Below are 16,850 nucleotides of genomic sequence, written 5' to 3'. Positions count from 1 at the left end.
GTGAGACATGAAGACAGCAGGGAGAGGAGAAGAATCATCTCCTCCTCTGTTTCCTACCAAAGGCTCCATGGCCAGCTGACAACCACACAGAAGTCCTGTTCCTTTAAGAATGGGAAGACAGCTTCTTCTTTTTTTGCTTTGTATCTGCCCCAGAGGCAGACAGTATGGTCCTTAGCTGGGATTTAAAGCCTATGCCATAGTGTTATCCCATAATCCTAGAAACTATGAACATAGAAAGCTGCTTTATACTGAGTCTGAACCATTGATCCTACTAGCACAGGACAGTCTGCACAGTCTGAGCAGCTGCTTTGAAAAGATATCAGATATCCTACCATCAGAGATTGTTTGAACCAAGATTAAGCCTGGGACTTCCTGTATACAAAGCATGTGCTTTGCCATAATTGGGCTATAGCCCTTCGCCATTGGTTTTGAACCTATGAAGCTGCCTTATGCTGCATCAGAACAGTGCCCAGTTTAGTATACAGCAGCCACCAACCAAGGATTTAGGCTTGGGGTGCTGTGGTCCCACAACTGCTACCTGAGATCCTTTGAACAGGAGAGGCTGGGAACCTGCCGCATGTCCACCACATGCTGTGCTACTGAGCTCTGGCCCCTCCCCAAAGGGTGTGGCAGCCTCACACTGTTGCATGGAAAGGAAGGAGTTGATCAGGACTGACTGAGTCCCTCTTGAAGTTATTTGCTTTTTCCATTTCTCCGTCCTCTGACGGTGAGAAAATTAGATCAAGAGAGGCACTCAGAGTGAACGTACCTCGATTCCAAAGGCAGCACACCGTACACATTCCAAACAGGAGGTCAGGTGGAGGGGGGGAAGTGCGGCAGAATCACATCAGCTCTTGCATGCCAAGTAGTTGCCAAGTATTCTCATTCTGGAGGTAGGGGCCGGGTTGCGCCCTCTTCAGAGACCTTTTGGCAGCTGGAAATATATGCACTCCCATGATTAACTCCTTCCCTGTGCCTGGTGTGTTTTTTAAGGACTTCATTTGTATGGGATGCAGGCGAGCGGCTGCCTGGTGCTGTTTATTATCATAATGCTTCATGAAAAATTAATCGGTGGGGGGGGGATGGAGATTGCTGGAGTCGGCCACGTCGCCGGGGGAAGGGATGTGACTTTGATCTCAGATATGATGGGGAGGGGACGTGGTGCGCACGAGGACCCAAAGGGATCCGTTCTCAATAGGGGTGGGAGCAGGGAATCTTCTCGTGCAACAAAGGGCAAGCAGTGCCGGGGGGGCAAGGGAGCAAAGAATAGGCTTAAGTTAGTACCGTGAATATTCAAGTTGCTAAAAAAAACTGATGATGAAGATGAAGAAATGAAACATTAGAGCACATTTGACAGCATCAGGAACTGGTTGAAAAGAAGAGCGCAATCAGATACTACACTGCAGTGAAATGTGCAAAATGAAGGCAGGTTTTTAACCAAATGCAGCATGATGGCCTTGCTAGGTTTGATCCGCGTACCATGTGGTTTTTAAAAATAAGTGCACCAATTATTCAAGCTAAGGCCCACTTAGGAGTGGAAGTACTGCAGGTTGATTAAGTGGGCGTTTTGCCAACGTTTTGGACCCTCCATCATTTCTACGGACCATTCTCCATATTGTCGCTATGGCACCAGCCCTGATCCAGCTTGGTCATGATTTCAACATGCGTTCACAATCCATCCAGGAGTAGGCAGAAATTAGCCTAGTGTGCTTGTGTGCCTGTTCACTTCAGGTGAAGGAGTGCTGCCAATGTGTCAACTGCCAAGTCTCTGAAACACTGTTCTCAATTATTTGAGTTGTAGTAACTTACATACCTTGAACCTCCGTGAAGGTACAAGTCTTGAAACTTGCAATTGATCTAGTTATGAATACTCTTTTCTAGAACAAAAGGCCTGGAAAGAGATCAGCCACCATGCGGCACTCTTTACTCTGCTTTTCTGCTTGCCAATTCTGCTTCCCCTAATCCGGTGTTTCCCAAAAACATTCAGAAGATTCATGGGTCATGGTGGTGTCTACTGTGGAGAACTGGATGGTAGAAAGGGGGTGACAACACAGCTAGTCTGTTGGCTGAGTCACTTGCCACCACTGCACAAGGGCTATGAGCACAGAAGTTGGTTGCCCGGATCAGCAGTGAGCACTGGGCTGTCTTGGTGGGTGCCCAGCTGTGCTCACCCCTACCCTGACGATATCACTTGCATTGGGGGAGACCAATGCTGCATGCACCCTACCAGTTCTGAGGGGCATAGAATGCATATGCACCCAGCATGGTGGTTTCATTTTTTCAAGGCAGAATTCTTCAGCCACGGTTGCAGCACACAGTTTGGGAATCCTGATCCTCATTCCACAGAAGTCAATAGACTGGTAAAATTGACTAAACCCAGTGGCAAGCCCCTTATGTTCATGTCAATTTCATTCCTAAGGGAAACTTTCCAAAAAGAAAAGAACTTTGGCAGCAACTGTTACCCTGCACATGCCCGATCTCATCTGATCTCGGAAGCTAAGCAGGGTCAGGCCTGGTTGGTACTTGGATGGGAGACCACCACGGAATACCGGGTGCTGTAGGCTTAGAGTCAGAGAGCAACCGGAGAGTACATTATCAAGGTGGAGAGTGATTCTCCTGCTTTCTTGGCTAATGTCTATGCCCAAAGGTATTTTCATTCAGCAACTGTTACCCTGCGCATGCCCAATCTTGTCTGATCTTGGAAGCTAAGCAGGGTCAGGCCTGGTTAGTACTTGGATGGGAGACCGCCTAGGAATACCAGGTGCTGTAGGCTTATACCATAGTCTTTCGAGGCTGAAGGTTGCCAACCATACCATATGTTCTTGAACAGTTGATCCTTGGTAAGAAAGCAAAGTAGCCTAGACTGCTCAGTTCATTTTGGTTTCTTTTTTAAAAAGCTCCATGCTCTGCACAGATGTGTGGCTAAGAGCTTGAGAGAGAGAGAGAGAGAGAGAGAGAGAGAGAGAGAGAGAGAGAGAGCCTGACCTTTACTCTCTGGGGAATGTACAAGTTCCTCTTCTAACCCTAGAACAGGCCATGCTATGTGGATCTCCCCCTCACAGTTGGACCCTCTCTTCAGTTCCCGTTTCTTGCCATGCAACTCCGAGCTGAGATAACTCTTCACTTATCTTCAATAATAAAAATCAAAGGAGTGTTTATGAGAAAGAACAGTAACAAGGGAGAGAAGGAAGGGGAGAGGAACAATTGCATGGGATCATTTATTCCAGGCTTTCCTCACTTTTATTTGATGGTTTGTCCCTGGGGTAATTTTGCATTTTAGAAAACTATTATGGAGCACATGCAAAGTGACCCTCTTTTCCCTACAGCCATGTCCTCCCTCTTTTTCTTTTCTTTTTTAAAATTAGACAACCTCTCTCTCCCTCCTTTTGTGTTTCCTTTGTTTCTCTTCTCTCATCTCTTCTCTCCTAGTTTGATGCTTAAATCCCAAATTTTCAAAACCATGATAAGCGTTCAACGAAAACACATCTTTGAAGGTTGCACTCCCTCTCTCCAGGGCAGGTGTGTGCATCTCGCTAGATGTCCAAAAAAATAAAACTGAAAAAATAGGAAGGGCCATCCCTTGCTACAGCATCTTCACTCCCATCCTTTGCATGAAGATAGCCATTATATGAATGGGTAGTTTCTACTACCACTAGCAATGATGTTATTAGATCAGGTTTAGCATGGATACAGGGGAAATTACAGAGCATTTTCATTACTTAGAAAGACACCTAGTGAAAGAATGGATTTCAAAAGCTTAGCGGTAGCAACCCTCATCAAACAAATCTGGAAAACAAGCAGGGCCGGCCCATTCATGAGGCCCACTGAAGCAGTCTCTTCAGGCAGCAGATTGGTGGGTCTCTGTGAAGTTGCTTCCACTGCTCCTCTTCTTCTTTCTACTCCTCAGATTGGAAAAGGAAGAGGAAGACAAACAGGAAGTGGAGGTGAGAAGAGTGCTGAGCTGGAACACTGGCAAGTGGGAGGAGAAGAGGCTAGCACATCTTTGGGTAAGGGGGCAGCATTTGGCATGCTGCCTCAGGTGTCAGGAGGTCTTGGGTCAGCCCTGAAAAGAGGAGTATCCCACTCCACACCAACACATGCATATGTGTTGGCAGGGGTGTCAAGTTTTTGGTAGGAGGGCCACATCAGCTCTCTGACATTATGTTGGGGGCCCACTGGGGGCATAAATGAATATATTAAAGATGAACTTATATGAATTAATGAAGGTCTTGCAATAGCTCAAGGCCTATACAAGGCCTTGCACAAAGCAAGGCTGGCCTTTTCTTTGCTGCTGCTACTGCATCACAGACATGAAAAAGCAAGCAGTGGAAGGAGCCCTCATCCTACAGCTCACGCGAGAAATCAAACAGTCGCCCTCACTCTGAGAGCAGTTGTGTCAGGCCAGTGCGAGCTCCAACAAATCTCCCAAGGGCCAGAGGCTCATTGGAGAATGGGAGTTCCCTGAGGGCTGCATTGAGAGGCCTCGAGGGCCACAAGTGGCCCCAGGGCCGGGGTTTGGGCACCCCTGCTATAGGGCAAGAATAATCTCAGGATTCACTACCTCAGACATCAAAGTTACTGGGATTCATATTTCCATTCAGGGCTAAACTACATATTTTGTTCAACACAGAGGGCCCAGTCCCATCCAGCTTTCCAGCACCGATGCAACTGTGCCAACAGGGTGTTTCCTGCATCCTGTGCAGGGGGTAGGGGGATTTTTGCCAGGGTGCTTTTTAGTATCTCAGGCTTTTAAAGTTGCTTTCACTATTGTTTTGAACTGTTTCAAGCTGTGGTGTTTGATTTTCTTGGTGTTTTATGTTCTGTTTAGCAAACCACCCTAGAGATATTGTTGAAGGGTGCTATACAAATCTTATAATAAACCAAAAAAAAAAAAAAACCACTTCAAAAATGAAATGTCACTTTATCTTATTTAGAAAAATGATTCATTTTGAATGTTGAGAAACTATTCCTAAGATATCCAAAGCCCCCAGACAATCAGCACAGTGTACAGCCAGCACCTGCTGCAAACTGCCAAAACCATGGTTTCCCCCCCCCAATGATGATTTGAAATTATGATTGAAGGAGGTACAAGCATGCTTCCTGAGCACAGTGGCTCTGTCCGTACTCTCTCCTGATCCTTTATAAAGCACAATGTGTTTGCTTTCATCGCAGAAGCGCTGACTGAGAAGTGACCCTTCACGTGCCGCACTAAGCAGCACAGCAGCTGGGCCAACCCATGCTGAAGATCTGCAAGACCAGACCATAAAAGCAGTGAAACCCTCCCATTGACCAGGCAGCAAATGTGATCTCCCGAGCACTTTCATGACTACATTTTTGTTTGAGGTAGAAAGGATGAAGGTAGCAAGAGGAAAAAACCAGGGGGGGGGGAGAGGAGAGGATTTCCCCCATTCTGGTCCTTTATTACCAAATTTCTCTGATTCACTCTGCACTGCATTCCACTTCTCCTGAATTCTGTTTGGACTAGGAGAATGTCTAAAACCTATTCCTGAGTGCAACCATGTGCCGTTTGCTGCGGTTTTCTGTTCCTTCGATTCATTTGCATCTTTCCCCGTCTCTACAGTACTGATACACATGGGTGCATTGATAAACCACTACAGTGTCACCTGGAGGTAAGTGTGTGATAGACTGCATCAATATTTTGTGTGGTGTTTTACTAATGTACATATGTGCCCCTTTAGAGTGGTAAAACACCAGGTTCTTGGTGCAACCATACGGACAAATTCAATTCATATGGACAAAAGACATCACATTTGCCTTTTCGGTGGCATTCCATCCATGTACACAAGTGTACATGCATACCAGTAAAAGCGTTCCACAAAAAGAATCTTCATGCAATTATGTGTACAAGCACATTATGATTGCTTTTTCTGTTGTATCAACACACACATGCACTTTGGCAATGCAGAGGAAGGGGAAGAAGCACGTGAACTGAAGGGATCGAAAATTTACACAAATTTCATAATCACAATGCTCTGTTCAAAATTTGGCAACAAAACCCAGAAAAGCAGAGGATTCACAAAAGTTCCACTTCATTAACAGCCCAATTTGACCTAATACTCCTGCCACACAAAAGGAGAATGTGTTGTATCCCGTGAGGTAGTTTTGGGTCCCGGAGAATGTAACATTTGTTCCCTTGCCTCAGAACAAGCTGTTTGGTCTATTCATAACTGTGCCAGCAAGTTCAAGTGGACTCAGGTAGGTGGATCAAAGCCTATCAAAGGAAGGGGGTTAGGATATTGGTGGTTCTGCTGCTGCTGCTAATGCCCCTTTCATGGCTGTCACCTGGGCCAGGCTCAGGTGGCCAGGAGTTCCCTGGACACAGGGGTCTCCTCGGGAGTCAAGGCCTACTCGGGAGTAAGCCCCGAGTGTCAGCAGGACTGGAGGCCCGTGCAGAACACCTACACAGAAGTAGGGACAGGGAACAGCTGGGAGCAGGAAGACATGTGGGCTGGAAGGGTGGGGTTAGGCAGATCTGAGGTAAGCCTCATAAGGGAGCTGGAGAGGGAAGAGAGAGGTTGCTCCTCTCCAGAGGGGTGGAAGGCCAGAGGGAAGCTGGTGGGAAGAAGGCAACCTAGGCCAAAGAGAAAGGAGAGAGGCCTCCATAGGGAGGGGGCTGCAGTCAGCTCTAGAGGAAGGAGGCTGGGACAGAGACTTCCCTGACCCAAGGCCTGCCCAGATCCAGAGGGCGTACCCTGGAGAGCCTTGGTGGTCAAGATGGGCGCTCGACGCCAACTACAGCCCAAGAGAACCTACGGAGAAGGGAGCCAACACCAAGGGACCGTGGGCTCTCCCAAGGCCAACCAGCCTGAACCCAGCCAGCTGGGGCAGGGTCTTCCAGAACACATGCACAGGGCTGAGGAGCCCGGGCAGGGAGGCCTGGACTACAAGCTCCAAAGAGCCTGAAGGACCGGGGCCGGAGCTGCACCGACAGCAACGACATCAGTCAGCCTAGACGGAAGGGGGTCGTGAAGTAACGAGCCCCCATGAATGTAAAGAGGTTGACTCAAATAAACCGTCTATGTAAAGCCGCCATACCTGTTTCCCGCTCATTTGTTCATCACCAACTGCCACGCCTAGACTGGGTAAGCTTCTCCCGCCATGGACATTACAATGGCCTCAGTCTGCCCACTCCCCACTGCAGTCTCCTCCCCCCTCCATCCCATTCTGCTCACCCCCTGCCCTTCATACTGATTTATCAGAGCCAGGGCTCATTGGCTGGCCACTGAATTGTGGCCTTGGCCATTCACCACTTGTGGAGGGAGCCAGGCCATGCTGTTTGGTGTGTCACTTTTTGTGACTGCCATAAAGTACGGTGCACCACCAAAACATGAGTTCCAGTGGTGCAGCAAGGATTGGGCCCTAAATCATAAGAACATAAGAACATAAGAACAGCCCCACTGGATCAGGCCATAGGCCCATCTAGTCCAGCTTCCTGTATCTCACAGCGGCCCACCAAATGCCCCAGGGAGCACACCAGATAACAAGAGACCTCATCCTGGTGCTCTCCCCTACATCTGGCATTCTGACTTAACCCATTCCTAAAATCAGGAGATTGCGCATACACATCATGGCTTGTACCCCATAATGGATTTTTCTTCCAGAAACTCGTCCAATCCCCTTTTAAAGGCGTCTAGGCTAGACGCCAGCACCACATCCTGTGGCAAGGAGTTCCACAGACCGACCACAGCGCTGAGTAAAGAAATATTTTCTTTTGTCTGTCCTAACCCGCACAACACTCAATTTTAGTGCATGTCCCCTGGTTCTGGTATTATGTGAGAGTGTAAAGAGCATCTCCCTATCCACTCTGTCCATCCCCTGCATAATTTTGTATGTCTCAATCATGTCCCCCCTCAAGCGTCTCTTTTCTAGGCTGAAGAGGCCCAAACGCCGTAGCCTTTCCTCATAAGGAAGGTGCCCCAGCCCCGTAATCATCTTAGTCGCTCTCTTTTGCACCTTTTCCATTTCCACTATGTCTTTTTTGAGATGCGGCGACCAGAACTGGACACAATACTCCAGGTGTGGCCTTACCATAGATTTGTACAATGGCATTATAATACTAACCGTTTTGTTCTCAATACCCTTCCTAATGATCCCAAGCATAGAATTGGCCTTCTTCACTGCCGCCGCACATTGGGTCGACATTTTCATCGACCTGTCCACCACCACCCCAAGATCTCTCTCCTGATCTGTCACAGACAGCTCAGAACCCATCAGCCTATATCTAAAGTTTTGATTTTTTGCCCCAATGTGCATGACTTTACACTTACTGACATTGAAGCGCATCTGCCATTTTGCTGCCCATTCTGCCAGTCTGGAGAGATCCTTCTGGAGCTCCTCACAATCACTTCTGGTCTTCACTACTCGGAAAAGTTTGGTGTCGTCTGCAAACTTAGCCACTTCACTGCTCAACCCTGTCTCCAGGTCATTTATGAAGAGGTTGAAAAGCACTGGTCCCAGGACAGATCCTTGGGGCACACCGCTTTTCACCTCTCTCCATTGTGAAAATTGCCCATTGACACCCACTCTCTGCTTCCTGGCCTCCAACCAGTTCTCAATCCAGGAGAGGACCTGTCCTCTAATTCCCTGACTGTGGAGTTTTTTCAGTAGCCTTTGGTGAGGGACCGTGTCAAACGCCTTCTGAAAGTCCAGATATATAATGTCTACGGGTTCTCCCGCATCCACATGCCTGTTGACCTTTTCAAAGAATTCTATAAGGTTTGTGAGGCAAGACTTACCCTTACAGAAGCCATGCTGACTCTCCCTCAGCAAGGCCTGTTCGTCTATGTGTTTTGAGATCCTATCTTTGATGAGGCATTCCACCATCTTACCCGGTATGGATGTTAGGCTGACCGGCCTATAGTTTCCCGGGTCCCCCCTCTTTCCCTTTTTAAAAATTGGCGCGACATTTGCTATCCTCCAATCTTCTGGTACCGTGGCCGTTTTGAGGGACAAGTTGCATACCTTAGTCAAGAGATCTGCAACTTCATTCTTCAATTCCTTAATAACCCTTGGGTGGATGCCATCAGGGCCCGGTGACTTATTGATCTTTAATTTATCAATGAGGTCTGAAACATCTTCTCTTTTAACCTCTATCTGACTTAACTCCTCGGTTAGGAGGGGCCGTTCGGGCAGCGGTATCTGCCCGAGGTCTTCTGCCGTGAAGACAGATGCAAAGAACTCATTTAATTTCTCTGCCATCTCTAAGTCTCCTTTTATCTCCCCTTTCCCTCCCTCACCATCCAGAGGGCCAACCGCTTCTCTGGCGGGATTCCTGCTTCTAACATATTTGAAGAAGCTTTTATTATTCCCCTTAATGTTGCTGGCCATGCGTTCCTCATAGTCTCGCTTGGCCTCCCCTATCACCTTCTTACATTTCTTTTGCCACAGTTTATGTTCCTTTTTATTCTCTTCATTAGGGCAAGACTTCCAGTAAATCAAGTAATTCAGTAAAATCAAGTAATTCAGAACTCCACAAGCCAGAAAGAAATTCAGATAAGAAGAATGTTGGAAGTAATCTTTAGGGCAAAACCCCCTATATGGCAGTTCTGTTCACTCTGTGGAGTTTACAGAGGAGAAAAAAACAATACAGGGCAATGGCTCTCAATAGCTGATGTGAGGCCACCTTGTGGAAGGTGGCCTCACATCAGGGAAGGGAAGGCCTTCCCCTGCGGGCTGGGGATAAGAATAGGCCCTCAGTTTGGCTGTACTTGTCGTAAGAGGCGACTAAACAGCCACGGGGTAGATGGGACTCGTTAGCCAGGGAAGGCAGCTCATCTGAGAGAAGGAAAACTCTGAGCCCAAACCTCCACTGCCTTGTGGCTACATCCAGTTATGGAAAAGGCTTCAGGAGTCAGCCTTGAGGCAAAATCCGGAGCCGGAGTCCCTAAGGCAGTTCACGGCTGAACACAGTCACGTTCTGGCAACTCCTGCGACACCGCTGGAACCAACCGTATTGGCTTCTGCCTTTCCACTGGACCATTTCAGCGATGTGGAGAGGGGGGATTTGCTGCATGGGTAACAGTCTATCCTCCATATCTACTTTACCCAGGCTTTGTGCATTGGAGAAGACACTGTTCTGGAACTACTATTCAGAGTGCGATACCATAGTCTTCCGAGACTGAAGGATGCCAGCTGATTGTGGAAGGGAGCCAGGCTGCCTAATAAATGCCTTTGTTTTAAGAGAATACAGCACTTTGGGACTGTTGAATGTGCAGTGGGCCGTGTAATGGTGATCACTTTGCATGTTATGCTGGGTTCATTATGTAGAGTAGCCATGACAAAATGCGCGCGCGCTCTCTCTCTCTCTTGTTGTAAGCATGTTCCAATTCACTTATGTCTCTGTCCAGGACCTGTACAACATATTTCAATCTCTTGAAAAGCCAGCTCCCAATGTTTCTCTTGTAGTGGTCAGTTTTGACGTGCAGGAGCTTGTAATTATGTCTCCATAGCCAGATCCACTAAGAGTATCCAACAAAACAAATCAACGTTAAATGTCTTTATTAGAGGGTTTTCTTCTCAGTTCATTTATTTGTACTTCCTTGTTGAAGCATGTTTCATCCCCAGCACTCAGAGTGGGCTGCAACAGTGTAAAACAAATCTATAAAAACTGAGAGGTGGGGTACAAACTTTCCAAATAAATATGAAAGGTATATTAAAGTGCAATCCTATGCATGTTTATTTGGAAGTAAGTTCTTACTTCCACTGCCTGTGTCTCCTGGGGCTCCTCAGCCAATGAAATGGTGAAAACAATCCCTTACTCCCTTCCCAGGGAGCATGACCCAGGCTGACCTCATTCCTTCCTTCCATTCCTCCACCCCTCCTCCTCCTATCTATCCATCTGCATCTGGATGCAGGACAGACTGGCAGTTATGCCCTTAGGCCAGTGTCTCAGTATGCCTTCTGTTTCACCATGCACTTTTCTGATTAGGTTCTTTGAACATTGTTTCAAATGCAACATCTAAGCACTCCTGCTCATGACATCACTCCATCCTAACCCTCCTTGACAAAACCTCTGCTAGATTTGCTTGTGCTCCAGAGCCAAAAGCAAGAGTAGACACAGCCAGATAAGCCTTTTGTCTTGTGTCTGACCTTAAAGCTGTGTTTCTCAAAGTTTTTTCCAACTAGTGCTCCCTTTTGAACTTACTCTACTTTCTGCCTCCCCAACCCAACATCAACGATCTGTTTTGTGAGTTACATGAGGAGATCCCAGCTTTCAGTCGTATTCTTCCAACCTTCTGCCATGTGCAAGGATCATATTGTCTTAACTCCAATGCACAAAAAAATGGTGGCCACTACAGTTAGCACTGAAATGTCATAAAAGACACATTTGAAGTTTAGGGTTCAAGGAGAAACATCTGCAAATGTCAAGGGATGTGAAATTTCTCAGTGGGAATCAGCATATCCTTACTGAATGCCAAGCCTAAGGGTCTCACTAAGGGTCACTGCTGTTATGGTAATTGCATACGTTCAAACCCAAACAGTCCCAATAACATATAGAAGAGTGAGGTCTGATTTGCTGCAAAAGAAGTGCATATAAAGAAGGAGTGCCCCCTACCCACAGTGTGTATTCGAAAATAGGGAAGTGTAGGAAAGTGTGTATAGCAGCAATTTTCAACCTTTTTCATCTCAGGGCACACTGACATGGCACTAAAATTGTCAAGACATTCCATCAGCTTTTTGATAATTGACAAGGCACACCATGCTGCCAGTGGGGGGCTCACAACATAATAAATGAGCCCCAAATTTCCGCAGCACACCTGCAGACCATTCACGGCACATCAGTGTGCCACAGCACACTGGTTGAAAATGGCTGGTGTATAGGATTGAAACCTCAACCACTTATCCTCCAATGTGAGCAGCAGTGCCCTTCTACTGTCTACACAGGACAAACAGGTGCCTCTGCACAAAATAATATATGGACACAAACCTGTCATAAAACAGGGGAGCATCCAGAAATCAGTGGGAGAGCATTTTAGCCTCTCAAGACACTCTGCTGCTGATTTGAAAAACCACCCTTCTTCAGCAAAGCCATTTTAAAGGGGAACTCCAGCACGAGAGTACTGAATTACTTTATCCAGAGGCTTGATACTATTTGTTCAGGCTTGAATCAAGATTATGGTTTCCTCTCACATTACAGGTGTTAATTAACTTGGCAGGGTTTGGAGGATTTTGTTATCACCAAGGACTACTGAAGTGAATAATCACTGTGCTTGTTTTATATACTTTGAAGCTTTGCACACACTTGTCAGTCTGGTTCTTTTGGCTGTTAGTGGCCATTTGGCCTCACTATTTACATTTTGGGTCCTTCTCTGTCCCCAAGGGTATATACGGTATATACACCTGCCAACATCACACAGCTGATGAAATTGACTGCATTCCATGAAAGCTTTGATGACAATAAATTTGTCAGTCTTTAAGGTGCCACCAGGACTCTGTTGTTTTGGGTAAAAATAGATTGCAATAAAGATATGGTTGAGCTGAGTGTGAAGTTGCTGTTTCAAACAGATCAAAGTAAAAAAGGGAGCATTATCCAGTGCTGAAGGCAGCATCAGTCAGGCCTCAGAGGGAGGACAGTGTTGGAGGCCCCATTTTTTCAAATGGTGGTAAACAAGCTCGAGAGGGTTCTGATGAGAGTGTCAAAGACAATCAAGGGTTTAAAGGAAGAATGTCTAGGAGGAGAGGCTGAAGGAGTTGGGCATGTTTAAATTGTAATCATGAGGGGAAGGACAAAACCCAGTGGACTTGTCCTGCAAGAAGATCTAGAATACAGAACAAAAACAGGCCAAATTCTGCATCCAAACTTAAAGCATGACACTGAAAATACGTAGTTGCATCAATTTCGTGCTGAAATATGCCCAGCTGGATTTTTCATTTTGTGGTTAACTATTCTCTTTTCTGAAGCCAGGGGAGGGGGCCATTATTTTGATAATGGAGAAAAGAACAGTGGGACCCGCAGAACACTGAGGCACCACAAATGTGTAGGCAGAACCGTTGGCTAATCAGAGAGACTGTGGCTGCAATCCTATACCCGCATTCCGGGGAGCAAGTCCCATTGTATTCATTGAGACGTACTTCTGCGTAGACATGCATGGGATTGCACAGGGAGGCCTGTGATACATAAAGTCATTCCTTCCAGTGGATACATGGGGTGCACATGCATACCCTGATGCACAAACATCACAAGCATTTAGCAGGATCTATCCAAATGTGTGTGGACTAGAAACTTTAAAAACACAAACACACACTGTCCTTAGGCATGACTGGAGTCTATATCAATAGTCATCATTCTGTTGTTATTAACTGCTTATATAATATGCTTATTCAGAGTGCAGTCCTTTGGCTTTCCCAACCATTTTGTGCAAGTCTTGGGAAATCATAGTTCTCATTATATGCAGAGGGACCTGAGACTGAAATATAGCCAAGTGTGTGCCCAGGATCTAACCACTGAAGGCTTGAGTTTGAATCGGAGACTGTGAGAACCCGGGACTAACAAAGCCTTGTCTTCAGTCCATCATCACTTCTGAATGTTGTTAATATTAGATGCAAACAAAAGAGGACAGGGATGCTGAATGGTTGTGTGAGACAGGGATGCTGAATGGTTGTGTGAGTGAGGGAATCTGGCCTGTTGGCCCTTGTCAAGCAGAAGTAGAAAGCTGCACCTGCTGAAATGCCTTCATCTACACAGCTCACAGCGCAAGCCTTTATATGTCTTCTCAGCAGTAAGCTCCATTGAGTTCAATGGGACTTACTCACAGGTAAGTGCGCATTGGATTGTAGCACTGAAAAGGTGCAAGTGCTTGTCCTTGTTTACATCTGTATAACCAAATGATACAGAAGAAAGTAGAATGCATGCTCTGCTCTCTTTTCTTCCGTCTACAAATGCATTATAAAACTGTTCTTCACTTCACTCATGGCAACACTGTTGCCTGGGACCTGATCCACTAGCCATGCTCCTCTCCTTAGAATCTTGCTTATCTCCTCATGACCTAGATTGAAAACAGAGGTAGCCTCAGTTCAGGCAGACTGACATCTGTAGGACAAGGAAAGGAGAGCGGGGTGGGGGGGGGCAGTCCTATTGGTGGAAAACCTGAAAGCGAACAGAGAACCGTATGCCAGGGATGGTTCCATTCACGGACAGTGAACCTGTGGTATGCAGTAGTAGTAACTGTTGGCAACCTTCAGTCTCGAAAGACTATGGTATCACACTCTGAATGGTGGTTGTGGAACAGTGTCTAGTGTGACTGAAAAGGCCGATTCGGGAGTGACAATCCCTTCCACACTGGGAGCAAGTGCAGCCTGTCCCTGGTCTGTCTCCCTGGCTATGGGCCTTCCTTCTTTGCCTCTTTGCCTCAGACTGTTGGCCAAGTGTCTGTATGCCAAATTGGCAGTAGTAGTAGTACTACTATTTCTAGTAGGCCAGAAAGCTAGTGCTGAGCCCAACCAAACAGGGAGGAGGGCAAGTTTCACAAACATGTTTGTGTCCCTCACATTTCTGTGCCCAGCATAGCGTGTCGTGTGCGCTAGGATGGTGCCATCTCACACTTTGGGCTTGATTTAGGGCAGGCACTTGTCTGGAAAGGCTGGAACCAGTAGTTGAATTCGTCCTTCAAGGTGGAAGTGCCCTCTGGAGATCCTTTTCATCAAGGCAATTGTGTGCTGTGTTATTCTGTGCTGGCTTGGCTCCTGCAGAAGGATATGGAGCCACTGGGCCTCTATAAAACTTGGGCCACTCTTCTCCTTGGAGTGGGGAATGAGCAAGCCTGCAACCTTCCTTCCCCTTCACAGTGACGGCCCCTCCGTTAAACCTGGCTGCACCTGCCTGTCAGAAGGAGAAAGGACAAGCAAGAGCCACCAGAAAGGTGAGTGAGGTGGACTGCTAAGTGACAGCCACCCCCAGGAAAGCCTGCAGGGGGATTTCAGCCTGGCTGACAGCACCTGGACCTTTGATACAACAGCTGTTGAGATCTGCATTAGCAAGTCAAACAAGAGACACTGAGTTGGCAGGACGGATATGCAGAGGATGGCAGAGGAGATGTGGGTGCTTTGGGCTCGAACTGAACATTCAGGCATTGGTTCCAGGCTGGTTTCATCTAAAGGGGTAAGGGGATGGGGAGGAGAAACCCTCACACAAAGGCAGGCATGGCTGTTCTGCCGCAATCACCCCTGGACTCATCTCCACAGGTTCTCACCTAGATTAATCTGTCTGTGTTATTTGCTATCCAGTCAACCAAAGTTCCTGGTAGATCTGTGTGTGCTCTTTTCAAAATAAAATAAAATTCTGCCATCTAATCAATCAATTCTGCCATGGACACTCACATTCTGTGACCTGTTTGAGTCATGCAAATCAGGCAACTTTGCATAATTTGTCTTATTCTCTTGGCATTTTTACTGCTTGCACCATTTATTCTGAGTCTGCATGTCATGGGCAGAGCAAGGACATAGATGCCCTGCTGCCCAGCTATTGGCAATCTTATTCCTTCACTTCTTTGGGTTCTGGGATTTTAGCAATTGAGGTTGACACATATCCTTTTTACCTCAGCTAGAAAGGCTGCAAACTATTTTTTTCTCTCAATAAAAGAAGAGATTATCAGGAAGCCAAATTCTGCACCAGCAACTGTAGCACATTGTGTGCTTTTTCTGCTCTCTTATGCAATCATAACATAATGCAATCCCATTTATCAGGCTTCCCTATAAGTTTTAGCAGGACATCCTACCCTCTCATATTTCCCAGTTGAGAAGCATTGTGGTTGGCCTTGAACTTGTGGAAATGGCCCCAGAAAGTGGCTTTCCAATAGATGTGTGGGCTATTTGGCGGTGGAGAAGAGAACCAAAGATGACATCAGGATATGTCAACAAGACATTTGATTGGTTGGTGGTATAGATCAGTGTTGGCAAACAAGTGGAGAAGACCAAAGCTTTGCATTCAGTGATGATGCATGAAGAAACAAACAGACCAATAATAGCAGGTGCTATGTGATGTTAGTTGGCAACCTTCAGTCTCGAAAGACTATGGTATAATGAGGAGGGATGTGATGTGATGTGATGCTATGTGATGAGGAGATGGGATACAGGCAAGATTACCGAACCAAGATGCAATGTATACTGATAGGAAGAGAGATTTAGAAATACTCCCACACTGGGGAGTCTGGTACTAAATGAGCACGAAGAGGGGACACAAAAGCAATAGCACAGCAATTGAATCAAAACATATTCTTCCACGCTGAGTGATCTGATTGTTATCACTCCTAAAACCAATCCAGGAAACATTGCCCTCACTCTCAATTGACTTAATTTCTCCTCAATGGCATTGTCCTTCAGCTAAATCTGACGGGCTACATGAGATATCATCATCTCTCCAATACAATCCCTAATTGGTTGGGACACTCAAAGGAAGAGAAAGAAGCCCTGATCTGGAAAACAAGGCAAAACATGATGCTGAAGCCAGCAGTGAACACATTTGGAAAAGGTAACCATTAAGGAGCTGTTTGCAGAACATGTTGGCCACCCCCAAAGTGATTTTTTTTTTTTAACCTGGAAAGCAAAACAGGGAAACATTCAGCCCAGCTTTTATTTCAGGACCTGCTGCAATCCCTTTCCAAGACCTTTTTGCTCCTTGTTAAGGGAACTTGGCCTCTAATACCACCACATCCGACCTCTCCCTGCTCTGTCCCCAGAGGCCTACCCCATGCCTGACTCAAAGATTCCACAAATCTGTGACTCCCTCCTTCCAACACATCCTCCACCCTCCCCAGTGTTGCAAAATGTCAAATGTGCAATTAGGCTGGTTTACACACTCTGTGCTTTGTGCTGCTGCTGCTGAGTGATGTGGC

The 16,850-nt window shown here is 46.6% G+C and overlaps 2 pseudogenes; both read left to right on the top strand.

Annotated features, from left to right (window-relative positions):
- Positions 1-2,447: 2,447 nt before the first annotated feature.
- Positions 2,448-2,564, top strand: LOC136642412 (5S ribosomal RNA; annotated as a pseudogene).
- An 89-nt stretch (positions 2,565-2,653) lies between these two features.
- LOC136642665 (5S ribosomal RNA) lies at positions 2,654-2,773 on the top strand (annotated as a pseudogene).
- Positions 2,774-16,850: the final 14,077 nt, after the last annotated feature.

Source organism: Tiliqua scincoides, chromosome 2 (genome assembly GCF_035046505.1).
Source record: "Tiliqua scincoides isolate rTilSci1 chromosome 2, rTilSci1.hap2, whole genome shotgun sequence".
In the NCBI taxonomy this organism is placed as follows: domain Eukaryota; kingdom Metazoa; phylum Chordata; class Lepidosauria; order Squamata; family Scincidae; genus Tiliqua; species Tiliqua scincoides.
Note: the sequence above shows the minus strand (reverse complement) of the source record. Positions and strands in the feature narration are given on the sequence as shown.